This window comes from Halyomorpha halys, unplaced genomic scaffold (assembly GCF_000696795.3).
Source record: "Halyomorpha halys isolate HHAL.00 unplaced genomic scaffold, Hhal_1.1 Scaffold1640.1, whole genome shotgun sequence".
Taxonomy (NCBI): domain Eukaryota; kingdom Metazoa; phylum Arthropoda; class Insecta; order Hemiptera; family Pentatomidae; genus Halyomorpha; species Halyomorpha halys.
In genome coordinates, this window is record NW_027114906.1 from 40,789 (window position 1) to 46,949 (window position 6,161).

At 33.4% G+C, this 6,161-nt stretch overlaps 1 long non-coding RNA gene across 2 annotated transcripts in view; it reads right to left on the reverse strand.

Annotated features, from left to right (window-relative positions):
* The window catches only part of LOC106690283 (uncharacterized), an 8,540-nt gene extending 4,458 nt beyond the window's left edge, over positions 1-4,082 (reverse strand). For both annotated transcript variants that reach the window (XR_010844692.1, XR_001344569.2), the window contains exon 1: positions 3,935-4,082. This is a non-coding gene — a long non-coding RNA (uncharacterized lncRNA). The remainder of the gene's footprint in view (positions 1-3,934) is intronic.
* Positions 4,083-6,161: the final 2,079 nt, after the last annotated feature.

Consider the following 6,161-nt stretch of genomic DNA (forward strand, 5'->3'; position numbering starts at 1 on the left):
GATTCTCCACATGTTTTTATCATGTTACTATGTCACCTACAGCAAATTTACTTGTTGTATATATGTGTATACAGTTGTAAATAACAATAAATAAATTATTAAAAAAAAAAAACTTTTACAATAACATATATTGGCCAATAAAAACAACAGCGTAGCCACAATTAATTATAACTTATAACAAAATTGTATTTAAATAATTTCAGATACAGAGAAGAGAAAAAAAAACATAAGGGTAGTTACAAAATATCTGTACTATCATAATAATGGGTCAGATTGGTGAAGCAAAAGGTAGTGAAATATAAGAGATTTAAACGAAGAAAGGGTTGGTACATGACGTATGTTAGAGGGAATGGAGTTCCAGAGATATGCAGCTCGGGTGAGGCGGAGAGTAGATGTTCGATAAACGAGGCCTGGTAATACGGGATTGGACAGAGAATTTGAATTGCAGGTTTTCTGGGATAAAGGAGGTTTATAGTACCTTATTGTGAGATTAGTGATAAGGTTTGAGTGACAACTCTTTTTTTTTATGTCTCGAACTGGCATTTATTTATAATTAGCTGCTTCTTTCATTGTTATCAATCTACAACTATCTACTTCCATATTTATTATTATTATTATTTGGGCAACAGACCATGGAAGTTTAAGTCCTCGCGCGATGTATTAGGAAATACGGGCCTCACAAATGCCGGGGGAGGTTGTGAGTGAGTTTTGCATTATTTTATGCTTGAAAAAAGCCCGGATGGGACCGAGATTCGATCTGACAATCTTTGGTTTGGAGCGTTGCCACACTGCTACCACTGCCTGCTCCATAGTTATTAATCAACTAATTTATTTTCAATTCATGACTATGTATATTTCCCGATTTGTAAGTTCATTGTTTCTTTTAATTTTCGTGTTTCTCTGAATGATGGTTGTTATCTCTTTTTTTTTTATAGCCCTGATGAAGACCTGGAATTCAGGTCGATACGTCGGCACAAATAAATATTTTTTTGTTTACCTGATGATTGCACCCCCGACCATCTTCTGCACACTATAATTCTTCTTTTCCTCTATGTTCTGCGTTTCAGAAGATAACTTTTCTGTCATTTCTTTTATCTGGTTTTATTTTTTAAATTCTCACCCCCTTACCTACTTTTACTACTTAAGAATGGATATCCTTTTTCTTTTATATTCATAAATTTTATCTGTATCTTATATTGATATGTTACTTCCAACTTAAGTATAATTTCACACACACGTTCGTACCTTTACTTATTATGTATACTGTCTTTTCATCATCATATTATATTTATTTTATCCATACTTTTAACTTTATTTCTGGTATTTTTTAAAATATGATTTCCTCTCTCTATTATGTATATTATCATTTAATGGTTTCCTATTTGTAATATTTTCTTTAATATTATAATATTGTTATAAATATGATTATAACATATTTTAATAATATAATATTACTATATATATGCTTTAAAATTATTTTCAATTGTAATGTATTTTTAATCGTTAATCCACACTACTTCCATGTAAGTTCCTGTCAACCGTTCATTTTCGCACTGACCTCTAGTCTGAAAGGTACATTTCCTGACTTGTTCATTATTCTTGATTTGACTCTTATCCGCCTTTTTTCATCTTTTAGTGAATACTGTATTTTATATTTCTTTTTTTTATCTGTTGTTATTTCCGTTTTCATTATTGTTTAAAACCTCTTATTATTCCTATTTAATTTTACAATAAATGTAATATGGCCCGGGTGCGGCCAAATAGTTATTACTATTTGAGTTTTATTTGGCCGCACCCGGACCATATTACATTTATTAATACACGCGGTCAATCAACGATCTTCCATTATATTATTTTTCCTATCGATGGACATCTTTTTAATTTTAATTTACTTTGTTCATTTATAATTACATCATTTAAGTGTTTGAGTGGTTTTTTGTTGTTTTTCCTAAGAAGGGGAAGTCGGCAATCATTCTGGATCCCACCGTGAGATATGAAAATAACGACCTTGACCAGGCAAATAAGGTAGATAGGGAAAAGAAGGAAATCTACGATAAATGTATCCCTTTCCTCAAGGAGATGTTCCGTGAGGGCTTCGGAGAACGAGACTTCAACGTGAGAGGCCTCTGGTTCGGAGCCCGTGGAACGATTCCCAGCACAACTAGGAGCTTCATGGAGGAGCTTGGGGTCGATGTCCAGGACGTGGCTAGGATGACAGAGAATATAATACTTGACTCCCTGGGAATCATACACCACCACATGCATGGAAATTAATGAGTAGGGGAGTTTATCCAGAAGTGGGATGGCATGCATGCATCGCATATCATATTTGTTGTTTTAGTTATTATTTTTTATTATTTTAATATTTGTTATATATAGGGATTTGTTGATCAAATGAAATAGGGGTTGTGAAATAGAAGGGAAAGAAAAAAAAAAAGGAATAAATTGAAAAACTTGTAGTTAATTTCTAGACTGATATTAATTGTAAAAGAAAAGTAAAAGAAAACAGTAGAAGAAAAAAAAATGTTATCTATCTATTATATTATATCATGTAAAAATATGTAACTTATATTTGTCCAGTCACGGATTGATCAGTATGCTGTGTAATGTAGCAACCCGATGTATTTGGGTAGCATGAATAAAGTATTTCTTTCTCTCTATATAAATCGCACTAGTATTTCTAAAGTGACACAACTCAAAATTCTAGACAACTGACAATGTGACACTCTTGCTCATGGAGGGGAAATAGCATTAAGGCAGCAAGAGTGACACAAGTGCCCTCTGGCAGACAAGATCTGAAGCTAGGTTGATACAGTTTTAGATGATTCATAAAGATATATTTACCAATTTCTTTCATAGTCATAACTCAAAAACACCGATTTTTGAGTTGTGTCACTTTAGAAATACTAGTGCGATATATTGTATCTGTTTTAGCCCTTATGAAGCCCTGCAACGTGGGGCGAAACGTTAGCTCATATTAAATAGTTTTATGACGGTTAATTAATAATCAATCAAAAATTAAAGTTATGGAAAGAAAAAAAAAAGAATACAAAAGTTGGCCCAATTAAATAAGTTCTCTCAACTTGTTTGTGTTTTTTACTGACCGCACCTCCAACCATTTTCTCATCATATATATTACCCATGGTCAACTATCTTCTCATCATTAATATATATATAAGTTACAGTCTACTTCGATGTTAGAAGTTCAAGCGCGTCATATATTATGGGTATTCATGATCTTTATTTTAACTTGTTTAAGCGTGTTAAATGGAAAAACTCATCTTAAATGGAGAAATATTTCCTTCTTTTAGCAATTTACAACGATATAACGTGTAACATGGTTGAGAGTCTGTTAAATGGAGAATGTCGTCACGAACAGACCAGCTGAGCTTGTCACCGTTTTATTTGTTGTCGTGTTAGGTTACTCACTCGTACTTTGTTTTTTCTTTTGTCCAGTGTTTTGGACTTTTTAAAAAATACACTCAGTAGCCAAACTTTAACACTTGTACTTTTTACTTATTTTAGACATGCTGTAATAAATTAGTGTAATCAAAACCTAGAAGTAAACAATAACTCGAAGTTTTGGAAGGAAAGGTTACTCAGAAATAAAGTTGCTCAGAAAATCCGCTAGGAGCTCTTATGCATTTACCATTTAACATGACTTCAAATAGGGCTCCTCACAATGCTATACTTGATAGCATTTAACATGGTAAAACATTTTACATTTAACACAATATCATGAATACCCCTATTATACCTTTTTGCCTTTTTTTAACATTTTGCTCTCGCCGATACTTATGTTATATGTATAGATATTATATTTCATGCTTCCACACAACGGCAGAGAGGACGTCCCTGCTACTCCACTCATATCAAATTTTATTTTTTGAAAACTTCCTATTAAGCATATCCTAATAATAGATAAAGTGATCACCTGAGAATTCAGTATTGAGTCGTTCATCGCCCCCGGCAGTTCGTGAAATATCTTCACCCTTCGACAAGAGACTTCCTGAGAGAAAGCTTACCAAAGCCAACAAAAATCTCAATCCCATATTATTCCTATATGAGGTGGGCGTCAAGAAAGTCAAAAACTAAATCGTGTAATTATGAAGATTTCCCTTATCAAGTTTAACTCATGGGTGGATTAATTGATTTTATAAATGAAAGAGTGGAATATTAATCATTACATTGTTGGTTGTAATTTAACACCGCAAGCAAGCATCCTTAACTTTCTAATCTAGACTATTTCAAACTGAGAAAGTTACTCGAATATAACAGGAATAAAAATGGATTCTGTTTAAATCAATTACAGAAGTCTGCTTACAACCCATTTCCTATGATCAAAATAGAGGATATAATTCAATAATACTCGTATTACAATAATAAAATTAATATCATACAACTTAACCCAGCAGGAATGTCCTACTTTTGTCCCCTTAGTTTAAAATAGATTTAGATTAATTTTTTTTTATATAATTGGATGCAATGATGACAAGAATCATTACGATTACTTTTAATGTAATTTGAAATTGAAATTGTAAATTGTAGCTTTTCCTTCAGTGGCTGAAGAATTCAGATTTCGTTAAAGGTCTTAGATCTTCTTGCCTAGATTTTTAATTTTAAATAAGAAACCCAGGAGGTGTCCAGATGAACATAATGGTCATATAAGAAAATAAAAAATGTCATACCGCTAAGCCTTTGGCTGATAAAACACGTGGAGGCCCCTCATCTCCGGATTTAAAAATAGTACCATTTAGAATGGATATTTCATAAATAACAATAAACATTACAGGTAACCATAAAATACCAAAGGTAGTAAAAGGTAATACACAACACGATTAATTTTTTTATTTTTCACAATAAAGCACTGACTAATTCACTGTTTTTTTCTGTTTTAGAAGGATCGGGGAAAAAATGGAACATCTCAGCTTATGTAGCCAAAAACGGAATGTGTTGAGTTCGCGCACACAAAGCACAAGAGATCAAGACTTCATGTGAATGACAATGGTGAGCTCACCTTCCAACTCTATCGTATATTTGGGCAAAAGCTGGACCGTCATCTTAAGCTCTCTGCCCATCCATATCAGAAGGCGAGAACAGTAAGACGAAAGTCATATTGTCTCGACCACCTCCTCACTTCTCCGGCTCTCTCATTGAGATTGAAGCTGCAGATATACAAAAGTATTCTGAGACCTGCACTACTATATGGGGCACCATTGTTTACCCACATATCAAATGGCACCAACCGCCTTCTTCAAACTTTTCAGGATTCGATGTTGAGGAAAATCGTACGCACAACATCGTGTAGGAGGAAGAGGCCACCGGAGCTGCATCAATTGTTCCAGTTGCCCACTGTGCCGGAGTTCATCAAGCGACGACTCATCAAATTTTTCACAATTCACTTCAGTTCTGTACAAATCGCTATTCAACACCTTAATACCTGCCCCCCTCTGGTGCGTTGGCAACACACTACGTAAGTTCACGTAGTATTAGGATTAAGATTTTATTAGATTTAAGTTTATTAAATTCAGAAATAATGTGTGCCCCAACACATTATACACTTTTATATAAATGTTCCCTCCCCATTCTATACGAGTCCTCTGACAAACATGCCATTAATATACAAATCGTCTTCAGTGAACACTGTTACCCTCTTAAAATGCCATCTGGAAACACAAGATCTGTACATACGCTTGTATATATGTAATTTAGAATTAGACTAATATGTATTTTTGTATTTTATTTTGCTAACAAATATATTTAGGAGGTAAAAGAAAAAAAATCCAAAATCGACTTTAATCCATCTTAAGGATTCTACTATTTCTGTTCAATCCCTCACCTCCAAATATTTCTAGTAGAATTCATGTGGAACGGACACATCAAAACAACAGATAAGTATTTCACTGTACACCATCAAGTACCATTGGTAGAAAAATATATTATACAACTGAGTTATGTAACCATACATAATCCAATCTATTAATTTAATGTTTTTTCTGTTTTAGAGGGATCGGGAAAAAAAATCAAGGTTTCTCCTCAATAGTTAATGCAGATTAAAGCATTAATAATTGGAATAATGGGTGCGGTCAGCAAAGAACAACATAAATAAACAAAACCATATTTATTTATTTTATGCCGACGTTTCGACCACAGTTGCAGGC